This window comes from Hemicordylus capensis, chromosome 3 (assembly GCF_027244095.1).
Source record: "Hemicordylus capensis ecotype Gifberg chromosome 3, rHemCap1.1.pri, whole genome shotgun sequence".
NCBI classification, from domain to species: Eukaryota; Metazoa; Chordata; class Lepidosauria; order Squamata; family Cordylidae; genus Hemicordylus; species Hemicordylus capensis.
Window position 1 is genome coordinate 310934775 of NC_069659.1, and position 17510 is coordinate 310952284.

The window sequence follows — 17510 nt, forward strand, 5'->3', positions numbered from 1 at the left end:
CAATTTAGTCATATGAACATATGAGGCTGTCTTATACTGAATTGGACCATGAGTCCATCTGACTAGCAGTAACTCTCCAGAAATTCAGACAAGAGAATGGAACCTGGGAACTGAACCTTCTGTGTGCCAATAATGTGCCCTACCAATGAGCTAAATGCATAGAACATTCACTAATAAGTTCTAGTTCAGCAATTTGTTTCTGCAGCTTCCTTAGAAATCATTTTGTTGAAAAGGTCAACAGCAGAGTGTCTTAGGAGACTGAAATATTCTCCCACAGATTTCTGAATGTTGCCATTTTTCATATCACATTTGTCTTTATCCATTGCCTTGTGTAGAGGAGCCTGGTCTGAATGAATATGGTTTGTTTTACCTTTCCAGGTGTTTAAATATCATAGGATGAAACATTTTTTAAAAAACCAGAAATGCAGTATGGAAATTTCCATGAGAATAATTTGTTCTACCATTTTCATTCTAGGAATGACCTATCCATGCCCCAGTATAAGGTGGGAAATTATCTTTCAATACAGAGCACAGATTAAGTGCTGTGCAAACATTTCTGAAAGTTACTCCTCTGAAGCCATCTCATTCATTTTTCCTCCCTGCTGTTGCTGCCTAGATGTTGACAGATGGAGTGGCGTGTTTTGGGTCAGAGGGTTTTCCACCAAGTAGAACAAGTCAATCTATATTCTCATCAAGACCTCGCGGCTGTGTTTTGAGTTCACTTTATTGTATTAGTTGGTATAATCACTTCGAAACAATGCTAATGTGGCCCCATTGGAAGCAAATGATCACATTTTTTTGCATCTAAAGGAATGAACCTGTGGCAGCTGCGTGCAAGCCGGGCTCTGCTTTGTTTAATCAGACATACAGTTTGTTTAATATCACCTCCAGCTGAATAGATGGTACTGAGTTTCAGTTAAATTCATTCATTTTAAAAAGGGTATCTTGTGCCTTTCATTTCTTATTAGAAATTATGAGATCAGTACATGCTAGTTACACAAATAAAAGACTTTGATTATGAACTTTATTTTACAGCAGAAGTTAACACCATACATTAGTCAGCAGGTAGATAGATGATCTTGCTATACAGACTAGAAATATTTGGCTCTCCTGCTCCAAACACATATAATTTCCAGTTCAGGTGACTGGTGGGTTTTATAAAGGAATATGTTTCTTACACTGGTAGTTCAGCTACTGGTGGCCCTGAATCAATCTCTCTCTCTCTCTCTCTCTCTCTCTCACACACACACACACACACACACACACACACACACACACACACACACACAGAGTCCCCCCTAAATAGACCCCCTGCAACTGTTCCTGCTGGGTCAGCCAATACCCTCTTGTCTATTTTACCTTCTAATTTAGAAGGGTCTTATTTGTTTGTTTGTTGGCTTGTTATTTCTCTATGTAAACTGCTTTGGAAACATAGGAACTTAGGAAGCTGCCATATACTGGGTCAGACCATTGCTCTATCTAGCTCAGTATTGTCTTCACAGACTGGCAGCAGCTTCTCCAAGTTTGAAGGCAGGAATCTTTCTCAGCCCTATCTTGGAGAAGCCAGGGAGGGAACTTGAAATCTTCTGCTATTCCCATAGTGGCTGGGATTTTAGGTTGTGGTTTTGTCTGTGTTTGTGTGGGGGGGTCTTTTTAAAAATACCTCTACAAACATAAAAGCTGAGAAGTTAACCTGAAAATATGTCAGCAGAATTTATATTCTAAGAAGTTTTCTGCCTTAAGACACCATCAATGTGACTTAATATACACACATGCATTGCACAGAGAACATTTTTTTGCTGGAGACTTTCAGTTGATGATCTATTACATGGGTTCTTGGCAGCCATACTTTTCTTAATTTTGTTAGTGCAAATCTTTATCCGTTATTCCTAACGGTATGCCAGTTCACCAATTAAACAACAAACAGCCAAACTGAGTCATAGTATTGCTCTGAGGTTACTTCAAGGCATTTCTACGTGACATTAGTTCAAGCCCCTACATATGTAGCATTGTAAGATATTCCCCTTAGGGGATGGGGCACCTGCATGCAGAAGGTTCTAAGTTCCCTCCCTGGCAACTCCAGATAGGGGTGAGAGAGATTCCTGCTTGCAACTTTGGAGAAGGCCCTGCTAGTCTATGTAGACAATATTGAGGTGCTTCACACAATTGGTGTGAAGCGCCGGAGGGATTTCTGCGGGGAGAGCGGGCTTGACCCACTCTCCCCACAGATGATCACAAGGCAGCCCTGGGCAGCCAAACTGGCCACCCACACGACTGCCGGCTCCGTCACGGAGCTGGCGGGGGCTGTGGGGATCAGGGGCCATGTAGCTCCTGGAAGTTCCAGGATGCCCCGCGCAAGTGCCTGGAGAGACCAAGCCTGGGTCTACTAGTGTGCAATGTGCCGCAGCAACACACAAGCAAAAAGATGAGGTTAACGGAGCTCTCGCTCCATTAACCTTGTCTAAAGGGAGGGGTAATTAGGTGGGCTAGCTGCCTTGGGAGCACCAGGCTCGCCTGCAAGCCCAGTGGTTCCCACGATCCCTGGAAAGTGAGCTAAGCTCCTATAGCCCACTTTTCAGTGATCATGAGAATAGCTTCATTGAGTTAGATGGACCAATGGCATGACTTGGTATAAGGCAGTTTCCTGTGTTCCTATGTTCCTGCCAGTAGCCTTTGGGAAGATGTGTTCCAAGAAACAACATGCCGTTCCCTTTACACTGGCATGCTGGGAGATGAAACAGAGAGGGGACATTTTTTAAAGGCCCACTTCACTTCCCATGTGCTGCATCACCATTTTCTCTCCTGATGCACTGCTTCACAGGGTGCCAGGACAATGGGGGAACTAGACTTGTAAAAGAATATTCTCCTGCATTATTCAGCATATGAGAGAATATTTCAGAGAATTATTCTACCCATTCTATTAAATGTATCAGAGAATATTCTTTTACAAGTCTGGGGGAACACACACAAAAAAACCCCTCTCCTCTCCTTTCATTCATTACCACCACTCCTTCCTACTCACTGCCTCTGGACACTGGTAAGTAAAGGGCAAGGAAGAGTTTCTTCCTGATGGTGGGAGGTTGATGGGGATGGTGTTTTGGGGCCAGGGATATGGGGTGAGATCTGGCAAACTTTTCCAAGTACAGAAGAATTTTGGGGACTTGAATAGACTTGTAAAAGAATATTCCCCTGTATTATTTTTCATAGGAGAAAATATTTCAGAGAATTATTCTATCCATTCTGTTAAATATATTGGAGAATATTCTTTTACAACCCAAGACTTGAAGAGCTTGCCTCTCCTTGGAAATGTGCTTTGTCAAAACGCACCCCCCTCCACATTCTTCTCTAAGCCCAAATTTAAAGAAATTTGCCAATATCTCTAGATTCCTCCATTATGAACCCCCACTCTTTCTGTAGATCTGAGGATTGAGTGTTTCTGCAATATATTATTGAAAATATTACAGTGGCATATCAGTGGGGTAATATGCTGGTAGCAAACACTTTTTCATCCCTTCTGTGAGCAGCTGCATCCCAAGCCTTCCACACTAGAAAACAGAGATGGTGAGTGGTTCAACTCACTCACATTGGATTGGCTCAGAAATCAGCCAAGCTAATTTTAAAGGGGGGGGGGTTCACTTATTTTTCCCAAGCCAATCTGAGTTCTTTCCCCCACCCACATACCTATTTCCCCAAAACCTGCAGAAACCCCTCTCCTTTTCCTTACCTTGCCATCCAGGACAGCAGCAGCAGAAACTGCATGCTGGCTGTGAGAAGAGAGAAGGGCAGGCATTGATTCCCTCCCTTCTCAGACATGTTGCTAGCTACCTGAACAAAAAGACCTAAGCCATGCTCTGGCCCCTGGGAAATATTGAGGCTATTCACATGAGCATGCAATACTGGGCTAAGGGAGCCCAGCCTGGTTTTGTATGCTCGTGTGAACCACCAGGATCGCAGCAAACCCACCCAAGAAGCCTCCTGGTTAAATGAGGTTAAGGGAGCAATAACCCTTGACCTCGGTTATTTGATTGTGTGTCTGCTGCAGCTGCTTGTAGCCACAGCAGGCACACTCAAGGGGGGAAGGGGGGTCCCAGTAATGCACTGTGCATTATTGGGGCTTGGAGATGTGGGGCACCGCACAGCGGCCCTTCCCTGTGCCTGACCCCTGGAGCTGCTGGGTGAGCCACAGGAGAGCCAGAGCTAAGCTGCCACTCATCTGCAGAGAGGGTTGGGCAAACCTCCTCTCCCTGTAGACCTCCTTTCGGCACCTCACACTGGTCGTTGGAAGCGCCTCATTGTTTTCCAAAGAAAGTTCCACTGACATCACTACTGAAAACTAAGCACAGATTCAACCCACTATATTTGCCAGCACCAGCCAGGAGTGGAGCGAATGGTGTCCCAATGTGTTCAGTGAACACAAGCCCATGGAGGTGTTAGGGCCCAGGGGGGCACCATTGCAGGCCCCTCCTTTGGGTCCACCTCGTGCTGCATGCTCTGGCACTGTGCTCTAGCACCATGTTCTGACCCTCCAAGCCGCTGCCACCACCTCTTCTTCCTCTGCTGCCACTGCTGCCTTTGGCAGGGGAACTAAACAGCATGCCCAGCATGTGAGAAGCCAGCCAGAAAATGGTGGTGGGTGCGTGCACACACACCATTTTCTGGCTGGCTTTTCACACACCAAGCACACTGTTTCATTTCTCTGTGGCCAGTGCCATAAGAGCTGGAAGTGGAGAAGAAGGTGCAGGGGGAGGCAGTGGAAGAGGAGGAGGTTAGCGGGTATTGCTGGGTGCTGCTGGTGAGCAGTGGTGGCGGCAGCTCTGTAGTGGCGACAGTCACCACTACTGCCGCCACCATCCAAAAATAACTTTAACATGAAAAAAATTGAGGAAGGCCTGTGATCATTTTTTGAATACAGGCCCCTGCTGACCTCATTATGCCACTGGCACCAGCCACAAGAACAATCAGAAAACTTTTGCTATCAGCTCTGCACCTGCTGGAGTAAAATAAGCTGCATTTCCTGAACTGTTCCAAGTTCTTACCTGGTTTTACCTGGGTCACAGCATTTTCATAATCCAAAGTTGGCAACTCAGCAGAAATCTTTATGAAGACAACTATTGCACGATAGTCTGGACTCAGTGCTGTTTAGATTAAATACAAACCTCCAGAGAACCAGGCTGTATGTAAAGAAAACACAACTGAATACAGATACCTGGTAAATTAGAGTAGGGATGTGCGTTTCGTTTCGGATACAAAATGTTTTGTTCACAAAACAGGCCATTTTGGCTGTTTTGTTCACAAAACAGGCCATTTTGGCTGTTTTGTAGCCAAAACAAAACACCCAATGCTCAAAACAGAAAATTTTGTAGTCAAAACAAAACGTCCCTGTTTCAGATACAAAACATTTTGTTGTTTCGGCTGTTTTGGAACTCCATTTTGCAATTGCAAAAAGTCTTTCTCCTTCAGTATCCATTTTGAGTTTTGACATCTGTTTGAATTTCCAGCCCTTCCAGCCTGCAGATTGGCCAGCGAAAACATGGGCTGATCTGCTGGCAATTGCCTCCTTATTCCTTCAAAGCAAATTTAAGGGTAAATTTACCCTCATTGGCTAGTGGGACAGTGTGCATTTACCCTCACTGGCCAGTGGGGCAGTGTGCATTTCATTGTTGTTGTTTCACACTGTTGTGTGTAGATCAATTGCATTTTGGGTGGGGGGGATGTGGATGTGCATGACCTTTGGAAATCTGCTTGATTTTCTCCAAAGCTCTGCTGTTGTTAATGTGTGATGTTGATGTTATTTGGGGTGGATTCGGGGCAGAAAGGGGGATTTGGGGGCAGAAGAGTAGTTCAGATGTCAGTGCCGCAATGGGTGCCTGCTGCCACCCAGATTCCAAAGGAATTGGGGAAAGGGCTGATTTTTAAAGAATTTCTGAAGTTGACTTGTCTTTGAGGCAGATTCGGGGCAGAAAACCCCCCTGAGGGGAAAACAATGGGTTGGGTGGCAGTGCCCCAAGGGGTGCCTGCCACAACCCAGATTCCAAAGGAATAGGGCAAAGGGCTGATTTCTTAGTTATTGTTGAAGTTTATGCTTCTTTAAGGTCCCCCCCCCCAGGGAATAATGAAGGTTTCAGCAGACCCATAACTCCACCTGGGGGGGCACTGGGGTGGCAGGGAGCAAGTGGTGATATAGTGCACATAGGGTGCCAACCACCCCCATGGGTTGCTAACCCATGGGGTGCTGGATTCTGTTGTTTCTGAGGTGTTCTGAGTGTAGATTCTCTGGTAGCATATGAGATTTTCCACGACAAACCATGAATCCACTCTCATATGCTACTAGAGAATCTGAATCTACACTCAAAACATCTCAGAAACAACAGAACCCAGTACCCCATGGGTTAGCAACCCATGGGGGTGGTTGCCACCCTATGTGCTCTACACCACCACTCGCTCTGGGACCCCCAAGTGCAGTTATGGGGCAGGAATTATGGAGGTCCATCATTCTCTATGGGGAAGAACTTTACAGACACACAAACTCCATTACATCTTTAAAAATCAGCCCTCTGCCCAATTCCTTTGAAATAATTCTGGCAGCTTCCTTTCCTCCACTGGGCACTACCACCCACCCTACTCTGCTCTGGGCCACCCCTTTCCCCCCAACATGAAGTTATACTTCTGCTGAAACCTCAATTCTTCCCTATGGGAAAAATCCTATACTTCAAAAATTCACCTAAAATCAGCCCTTTGCCCAATTCCTCTGAAATCTGGGTGGTAGTTTCCACCCATTGGACACTACCACCCCCACCTACTAGTTTTTTCCCAGGGCCATTTTTAAAAATTCAAAACATTTGGGATTCGGATTTTGCAATTTCGAACAAAGAACAAAATTGAGGTGTTTCGGATTGGCTGATTTCGAACAAAGAACAAAATAGGGGTGTTTCGGATTCGGGCCAAAAACAAAACAGAAAAAAACCAAAATGCACAACCCTAAATTAGAGTGTGTAAGGAACTCCATGGGAAACAGTGCAACCAGACAGGAAAGGCTGTTGTGTTGACAAGCAAGGGAAAGGAGGAATGTGTATGAACTTAGCAGCATTTGGGAACAAAACTGCTGCTGCTGTTGCTACCCAGAAGGGAATAGAAGAGAAAACAAGTTCCAGAAGGACAAGGGCAGAAATGGCAGAAGTTTTATACCAGAACCTGAGAGAGAATGAAAAACATACATGGGCAAACCATTAGACAAAGGGATCTGCAGCTCTACAGTTCTGTGGTTTGGGGTATACAAAGAGACTGTTGCTGATTTGGACAGCTGGAAACCCTGAAAGTGGAAGCCTAGAAGTAACTTGGCAAAAGCCCAACATACCACGGCAGTGATGTCACCATAGCCCAGAGATGCTAGGAGTGCTTTTAAAGCAAAACCTGGTGATTGTAAGAACATGAAAGCCCCAAGTTGAGAGAAGCTGCTGCAGATAATAGTTGCCACCTCTGTACCCATAATTTGTCGACAATGTTCTTTCATATTCCCATTTTTAAATACTGTAAATTGTTTTTGTTTTTAGGCTGTTTTTTGGCATTTTAATTGATTTTAATGTTTTGTCTTTTTGTATTGTTTTATTATTGTGAACCGCCCCGAGACTTTGGTTTGGGGTGGTACAGAAATGTATAAAATAAAATAAAAAATGTATTTCTCAGCTGTGCAGAGCAATGATCTGTGCGGGTCTGGTCCATTTGTATGTATGCTTTGATGTAGCAAGCGGATTTTATGTTCATAAAAGCAAGCAAAAAGAACTGTTCCTGCAAGCACCCATTCCCTGGATCACACATTCCCCACCAACCTCCTTGCCTCACTCACATTCTTCCTCTGATTTCTTCTCCTCTCATTTTTCTATTACACACAGCTCTGATCCACATACCTATTCTGCATTTGACAGCCACATTTTACTTTTCAAGTCTGGATTTTAAATCATTGAAAATTTTCTGACTTGAGTTGAACAACAGTATGCAAAATCAGAGTTATGTGTTTGTGACAAGTTCACCAGGGTTTCTGTGTTGCCTCAAGAGCATCATGGGAACAGAATACATTGAGAGTACTGAGCCATGTTATTGTTGTGTTAGTGTTACTGCAAGTAGTTTGTGCTAGAGTTTCTTAGTCTATGTGCCATAGAATTAGCCAGAAGTACCTAATCATACAAACAGAGATCTACCAGTAGGGCGTCCCTAGTAATCTATGCATAGTGGATAGCTTAGAAGGGTCTTTTTCCTAAGCCAGACGCTCCTGTACTGTGTCTTTGCCTTTGTGTTAGTTTTGATTCCCTTGCTGAGGCTCCGACATGGAAATTCTCCAAGAGAAAGCCTTTGTAGTTAGATTAGCCACAATGTAGGGATGTGCCCAAATCATTTCGACGCCTCATTACTGAGGTGTCGAAACAATTCAGACAGCTTCATCCCAAACAGTTTGGTGGGGGGTGAGTGGTAGCTTTAAGAATGAGGCACACAGGTCCGCCACCCTGCCACTGTTCCAGTCGCGGCTCTGTCCTTCCCAAAAGACCACACGGAGCTGCATCGCAGCAACAGCATGCAGATGGCAGCTGCACATGTGGAGGAGCAGGTAAGGACTTGCTTGCCTCATTCTTAAAGCTACCACTCTCTGCCCTCCCCTGCAACTGCCCGAAACAATTTGTGCACATCCTTACAACAGTCCTTTTACCTAGCCAATTACTCTCCAGGCTTCACAACTCCCATAGAAATGAATCGGCAGTTACTTTGAGCTTCACTCTGCTCAATAACGAGCCCTCAAGAGTCTACCTCCTGAATGTGTGAAGTCCTGGCATGTGTGAAGTCCATGGCAACTACAACCTTTGAAATTCTGACTGGAATGGTAGTTTGCTTGAGCGAAAACTTACTGAATTCTTGGGATACAGAACTGAGAACTTAGAGCTTAGGAAAGTTGCATACAATGATCTTTGGCTCTTGTTTTGTTAGAGAGGCTATTCACACAATGGGGAGAAATCGGGCTAGCGGAGGCTAGCCCGATTTCACCCCATTGTGTCAACCACTGGGCTCAGCTGCGAGCCCGGTAGTTCCTAGGCGGGTAACCCGCCTAAGTACCCCTCCCCTAAAACCAGGTTTGCGGAGCGAGTGCTCCACAAACCTGGTTTTAAAGATTGTGAGTAGCCACAGTGCAGCTATGTGCCATGGTTACTCATGAGTAGACCCCCGGAGGGGAGGTGAAAAGCCACCTCCCGGCTCTGGGGGTCTCCCCAGTATGCCCTGCACACTCGCACAGGGCATACTGGAGCTTCCGGGGGCCGTGCAGCCCCTGAGCTCCAAGCCCCCGCCAGCTCCATCATGGAGTCAGCAATTGTGTGGGCAGCCAATCCGGCCACCCAGGGCTCCCTCCCTGCTTATGTGCAGGGAGAGTGGGCTTAGCCCGCTCTCCCCACTCACCCTTCTGAACTGGGTCTCACTGATTGTGAGACTTGGCTCAGAGTGATTGAGTTCTTTTCTCCCCCTTGAGGTGGTTCCTACGATCAGTGGGAGCCGCCTGGGGAGGGTTTGTGGGGAGAGTGGGCCCCGCACACGAGCACGGCGGGAGCCCTGGATGGCCAGATCAGCCGCCCACACGATTGCCAGCTCCGTGACGCCCCCGGAAGCTTCAGCATGCCCTGCACAAGCACACAGGGCATGCTGGCGAAACCCCTGGAGCCGGGAGGCGGCTTTTCGCCTCCCCTCCGGGGGTCTCCTTGTGAGCTGCACCACGGCTACTCATGATTTTTAAAAACTGGGTTTGCGGAGCACTCGCTCCGCAAACCCGGTTTTAGAGGAGGGGTACTTAGGTGGGTTAACTGCCTGGGAGCCACCAGGCTCACCTGTGAGCCACCAGGGAGCCACCAGGCTCACCCTAACCCTAGCCCGATTTTGCCTGATCGTGGGAATAGCCCCCTTATCTTCAGCAAGATGACTATATTATGTGCCCTCAGATTGGGGAAATATAGCCAGGCAGCACAATGCCATCCTCATGCCATTCTAAAGACTTGCCCATGCAACTAGCTTGAAATTGAATCTGTGGAGCAAGTGCTCTTGTTTTATAACTTTTCTGCAGATGTGAGAAAACAACTAGTAGTACTTTTACTGGCCATGTTTTCTATAGATTTACAGGATATTATATAAGCTAAGCTGCCTTGGGTCACCTTGGCAGTGGCGAAGTTGCTGGCAGTGGCTGTCAAAATCAGAAGGCAACTTACAGGTTACATCATATACCTGTAAGGAATCAACTTTGGGGGCCATCCAGGTTTGGGTTGTTGTTTTGCTGTTGATACTGCTCACAGTAAAATTTTGTATTTGATATTACTGTTACTGTTCTGTTATATTTGGCCTGTTCACAGGGTGACTTCACACTACACAGTCACAAACAAGTAGGAGGAAAACACTAGTTCCTGGTGAGCACATGCTTCTGGTACATGCCAGGAGTTGTGCACATTTTATGCTGTGGGAAGTTGCCAATATTGGGAGGGAAATGCTGAGTCCCCTACTTCAACTTGACATTTGTAACCAACCTTTGAAGTTGGCTTGAGAATGTTGGGTTGTAAGAGGAGACTGACATTCCCCACTCAACACTGGTGGCTTCACATGACCTGACCTGAAATGCCACCAACGCCAATGTGGTGGCTTCACATGACCTGAAATGCATGTAGCTTCTGGGTAGCCAGGAGTAGGGCTGTGCTGAAACCATTCAATGTAGAACTGATTCATATCCAGCTGGGCTGGTTTGGTGGTTTGATCATGGACTGGACCGAACCAAGCCCAGTTTGAACAGACTGGTTCTACATCGAAAGGAGCCGGTGGGGGGGTGCAGTGAGAAAAGGAATGTAAAGTAGTCCTTACTGACAGTGCCAGCACCTCAATTTGTCTCCTCCCTGGTGCTGCCCAAGCATGTGGAGGTCTGTATTTATGAAGCTGCCCATGTGGCAGCGGTACAGTTGTGGCCTCCACACATGTCTGAAGGCCATTTGTGTTGACTCTGTGAATGCGGGGTGGCCATTTGCATGGTCATGCAACCACACTGCCTCCATGTGGGCAGATAATTAAATACAGACCTCCACATGTGGGCAGCACCAGGGAGGGGGTGAGCGGTGGCACCAGCCACTGTGCTAGCCACTAAGAACTACTTTTCTTGACCCCCTGCCAGCTCCTTTGTAGATCCCACCCCCCACCATTTACTTGTAACCAGATTCCCCTTTACAAATACAGCCAAATCAGTTCTGACAACGGGACTGGACCAGCCGATCGGTTCAACTGAACCGGTTCGGCAGCACATGGTTCAAATCGGATTCAATTTGAATTTGAACCGAACTGTGAGTTCTGGTTCATGCAAACCTCTAGCCAGGAGCATGCACTTGCTGGGAACAGTGCTTTTTCACTTTTACTCGCGGCTGTGATGTGTGAAGCTGCCAACTGTAATAAAGACTGTAGGTCTGTCCCAAATGGTCTCAAGACCAATGCACATTGCTGATTACATGCTCAATTTAGACTTCTGCTCTGATCAGGGAGATGTTCCGTGATTTTCCTGTGATTCATACCTGTGATTTCCCCATTGTCATGGATGGACCATCACCTGGTGAAGGTTCGACTGACAACTACAACTCACCTCTACAAGGGTGAAGGACCTATCAGGATGTTCTGCCTGAGAAGGTTATTGGATCCAATAGGATTCCAAGGAGCCTTGGAGAGTTTTAAGGTTGGTTCTGCCAATGATCCTGTCAACGCCTTGGTTTAGACTTGGAATGCTGAACTAACTAGGGTGACTTGCTGTAACACCTTTAATGAGGTGGGTTTTTTTGCAGATAAAATCTCTCGGATTCAATCCAAACCAAATGCCATGGTTATTGCAGAGTCTATTATGGAGGTGTCCAGCAACTCCTCTTGTATAGTTAGGTTGGATCAGTTTCAGTTTGTGACTCCCAAGCATGTGGACAAGCTACTTGGAGAAATTCGTCTTAACACCTGTTCTTTTAACCCTTGTCCTGCATGGCTTATACAATCTAGCATGGAAGTTATTGGAAAAGGGTCTTGTTAGTATCATCAATGTCTCTCTGAGGGAGGGCAGGATGCCTCCTTGTCTCAAGGAGGCAATTGTTAGACTACCTTTGAAGAAACCTGCATTGGATCCCTCAGAGCTAGGCAATTATAGGCCTGTCTCCAATCTTCCATGGTTAGGCAAGGTGATTGAGAGGGTGGTGGCTCAACTCCAGTCTGTCTAGGAAGAAGCAGATTATCTGGATCCATTTCTAAACAGCTTTTGGGTGGGCTATGGGGTGGAGACTGCATTGTTTGACCTGATGGATAATTTCCAATTAGGAATTGACAGGGGGATTGTGATCCTGTTGCTCTTCTTGGATGTCTCAGCAGCTTTCGATACCATCAACCATGGTATACTTCTGGACCATCTAAGGGGGTTGGGGATGGGAGACACTGCTTTGAAGTGGTACCACTTCTACCTCTTGGGGAGATTCCAGATGGTATCACTTGAAGATTGTTGCTCTTCAAAGCGAGAGCTATTGTATGTCCTGTAGGTTTTGGGCCCAGCTTCAGCCTGGGCCCAATCAGGCTCAGCTAGTGTGCAGGCCGGCTCAGATCCTTGAGGATCCCCCTTTACAAGTAGAGGGCATCCCTAATCCTATTGGTAAAGGCAGCATGGATGTAGGGGTAGCCAAAGTGGCCTCTGTCAGCCTCTGTACCTTTAGAGGAGGTGGCAAAGGAGGAGGAGGTGGTGAAGTGGCGGGGGCAGCAATGGGGAATCTTCCAAGCAGCCCACCAGCCTCCCAAAAGACAGCCCAGGCTGGCTGTGGTTGGTCAGGAAAATACCCTGGTTGGTCAGGAAAATGACTGACCCTGATCCCAACATTTGGAAGTGTCCAAGGACCCCCAAACTGACATTTGTGAGGTCAGATTAGATTGGATTGAACCTGATCCCGACATTTGCATTCATGCACAGGCCTAGTAGATAGGTGTTTCCTGACCAACTCCTTACCAGTCTTGCACTGCAATTGTGACCCCTCACCCTCATGCAGCTTTTGTGGGGATGCACACAGTTCCCCTTTTGGGAGAAGATAAAAGCAAAATAGGAGCGGAGTGCTTCTACCTTCTCGTGGTTCCCCACTACTATTTCACCATCCTCAATGAGCAGCAGGTCATCCATTTCCTTTGTCTTACTTTGAAGATATCTGAAAATAACATGATTTTCCCCAGCTTGGGAAGAGCTTCATCCCAAGAAGTGTTTTCTTACTCTAAAATTCTGTGCTCAGAATGCAGAATAAGAGTATTTTGAGTGTGTGTGCTGATGTTATCCCTGCATGATCTGTATTCATTAGGCTAGACATTCAGAGCCAGTAGCTGGTGGCACATCCTCAGAAGCTGATTATTTTAACCCCTTACTCTCAGTCAAATTGCCTTTGATTGATACAATTGACTAAAACTTTTCAAAATGGGAATGTAATTTATAAAAGAATACCTTGGTTCCTGAGCAATCAATTGGCCCAGGCATTTCCAAGTCTGGACAATTCAATTATGCCTGAGGGGAAAGCAGTATGTATACATGATATTTAAAGCAATCCGTAGGACTAACACTGGGGCTGGAGGGTTGTTGTTGTTGTTTGTTGTTGTTGTTAAACTAGGATCCAGCTTTGCTTGTACCTGGGGAAGACTGGGAGGAGCCGCACCAGGGCAAGTGACATCTTCTCTCCACTTATCTCGTGGACAATCTCATTGCAAATGTCTCAGTTGCTACTGCCCAAGCTGTCTTCCCCCATCTCCATGGGAAAATTCCCAAGCAACATTGTAAGGACATTCCAAAAAGGAAGTAAACATGTTCCAAAAAATTAAAAGCCAATTTAGTACTCTCAAAACTATACATTTTCCCCTAGGATTCCTCACTGACATTAATAATTACTGATCCAGTTCTGAACTGAACCAAGGGAACTGCTCATCCATACAAAATACTGCTTACTCTACAAGGATCTAGTTAGATTAGGGCCAGGAAGCCAGGGTTCATATCCTGATTCTGCCATGAAACTCACTGGGTGACCTTATGCCAGTCACCTTTCTCTCAACCAAACCTACCTTGCAGGGTTCTTGTGTGGCTAAAATAGAAATGCTATGGATGCTGCCCTGAGCTTCTTGGAGGAAAGTTGAAATGGAATAGTAATAATAAATAAAATAAAAAAATTGACCACTGAGGAAAGAATTAAGCTCTCTGCTCCTCCTCATTGCATACTGTTACATAAACGCCACACAGTAGCTTTCTGTGTACATCTTCAAGATATTGAGCATGGCTGTTTTGAAACAGAACATTTCATAGAATATGGAGTTGTTTCATTCAAGCAGAATTGGATTTGTCGGTGTACTGCATCTATTTATCTCCCAGCATCTGCCACCTACTGAGACATTTAAATAGACCAGCTCTTGGCACTCTGGTGCTCATACTCATTCTTCCAGAAGCAGAAAGGATATTATTTTGGAATGTCTTTTTGGCAGTGTATCAGAGTTGATTTGTGCTAGGGCTTTTTTTCCTTTTGCAAAATGCATTATTTGAAACTGCATAAAATGCAAAAGATTGAGAAGCAATGGATATTTTATTAGAAATATTAAGACAGAGCCGGATCTAATCACAGGTAAGTCCTGTAGGTCTTTGCAGTGGGGCAGACTCCCCTGATCAGGCTTGGAACTCAGTCTGGAAAACCACTTTCCTCAATTGTATTGACTCAGAAAATAGCTTGATTTATTCTGAGCCCAACTGGACCTGGCTATGCCATCAGTGATGTCATCAGGAGCGTTAGGCAGTCAGACCCCTCTTGCAGCCCCTATGCACTTGCAAACCCATCCCACCTACTTGCCAGTATACACTTATGCCCAATACCTCTGTTGTTACAGAACAGTCAACATGCTAGTTCCTTGTTTAGGCCTCGCCATACTTAACAGTTTTGAAAATGGCCCCATTCGCACATAACAGGGAACTGGAGTTGAAGGGGGCAGAGGTTGCCAAACCTGATTGTCCAAATGCATGAAACTCTGGTCTTGTATGGAGAGTGACCTGAGGTTTTGCTCGTCAAACTCCAATTTGAAACCTCAGGTTGTAGTGAGTTTCACTGCTCGTACCTGAGTTTTCCAGCCACCTGCAGTACATCTGAATGCAGAGCTGAAGGCTGGGCTGGCTGAAACCGGAGTTGAGCAAGGAAGCTCCTCACTCTCCCTGGCTGTGATTGGTTGTGTGGGCTGTCCTTCATCCAAGAATAAAGCCCACAAAACCAGTTCCTCCTCCTCTCTGCAGTTCCCTGACTACAGAGAGCCTCCTGTAATTTTTGTCTGAATATGGACTGAAGATTGGGGGTGGGGGGCGGAACCACAGGTCCATTGGACCCGCAGTTCTGCATTACATGCAAATGCAGGCAATATGTCATAGAAGTGTAAGATGAAAAATGGTTAACTCAGGAGTTTTCAAACTTCGGTCCTCAGGACTACAATTCTCTTTATATGTCTTCCATTGTAGCTAGGGAGGATGGGAGTTGTAGTTCAACATCTGAGAACCCAAGTTTGATAACTGCTTGGTTAACGTCTTGTCCAGGTTTAATTTTTATTTATTTATTTGTTTGTTTAACACATTTTTATAGTGCCCCATACGGAAGTCCATGGGCAGTTCATAATCTAAAAACACAATTAAAACAGTTTAAAATACAGATAAAAATTCTAAAACTGGAAACTTTAAAACTATAAATTAAAAGCATGACTAAACAGGTATGTTTTCAGGTCCTTTTCAGGTCCTTAAAAACAGCCAGAGAAGAAGAGGCCCTAATTTTATTAGGAAGCACGTTCCAAAATCCAGGAACAAACCTAGAAAAGGCCTGTTTTCGAGTCTCCACAGACCAAGCCAGTGACAACTGCAACCAGACCTCAGCAGATTATGTTAACAGGTCACGGGTTCATAAAGAAGAAGGGTTTATCTTATGTACCTTGGGCTCAAGCCATTCAAGGCTTTATAGGTCATAACAAGAACTTTGTATTTCACCTGGAAACTTATTTGCAGCCAGTGTAGCTCCTTTAAAATTGGTGTAATATTAAATCTTTGGATAACCCCTGAGACCAACCTGGCTGCTGCATTCTGTACCAGCTGCAGTTTCCAGACTGCATACAAAGGCAGCCCAACATAGAGTGTATTGCAGTAGTCAAATCTAGCATATGCACCACTGTTTTTAGGTCAATTATTTCCAGAAATGGATGTAGTTGGTGTATGAGCCAAAGCTGATAGAAAGACCTCCTGGTCACTGCCTCAGCCTGAGAGACCAGGGAGAGTTTTGGATTCAGAAGTACTCCTAGACTACATACCTCCAAGACTATGTACCTTTATAGCTACAATGGCTGCCATGCAGTGTTCCCTCTAACAGGGATTCCCTGATGTTGCTGACAGCAAATCCCATAATCCCCAAGCAAAGGCTATTGCAGCCAGGGATGCTGGGAGTTTTAGTCAAAACATCTGGGAATCTCTGTTAGTGGGAACACTGCTGCCAGGTCCTCAGTCTAGCAAGACACCCAGTTGAAAGTTGTTACAAATAGCCAGAGGATAGGTAGATAGCCCACAAAGAAACGGCAAAAAATCACAGCAGAGTCCCTTTGCTGGCAGATCTTACCATTGTTCTTGGCTGTCCGCAGTTAAGTGACCAATAAAGATAAGCTGATAGATGTGGCTCTCAACACTGTTGCCCGTTACTTCTTCTTCCAGGTGTCATCAGGTTTGACTACTTTATAGTGTTCAGTGGCTGACATCCTAACAAGGTGTACAATTACAACTTGTACAAATTACAATTATAATTACAGGTGTACAATGAGGCGTACAACTACTTGAGTGGGTGGTCATGGGGCAGCATTCCCTTGTGCAGTTCTCCTTAAACTGTTGTGCAAGAGGACTAAAAGTCAAGAGCGCTTCCTATACACCAGAGCACTTAGTAAGATCTGAAACATATCACTGACCCTCTGTGATGTGTTTCCAATCTTAAGCACTTCTGGAGAACGGGGAGCACTCCGGACTCTTAGTCCCCTGCTAAGTGGGCAAAGGAGCACCTTTTTAACGTGGTGATTCTCTTTATTTAGCAGGGGGAGAGTAACTGGCCCTATCCACCCCCAGCACAGTATCTACAGTGACTGTTGCTGGTGTCGATCTTATATTTCTTTTTAGATTGTGAGCCCTTTGGGGACAGGGATCAATTTAATTAATTAATTCTCTATGTAATCTGCTTTGGAAACCTTTGTTGAAAAGCAGTATATAAATATCTGTTGTTCTTCTTCTTCCACCATAACAGTGTGGGCACAGGAGGACAAGGAACATAGGAAGCTGTCATATACTGAGTCAGACCTCAGGTCTATCTAGCTCAATATTGTCTTCATGGACTGGCAGCGGCTTCTCCAAGGTTGCAGGCAGGAATCTCTCTCAGCCCTATCTTGGAGAAGCCAGGGAGGGAACTTGAAACCTT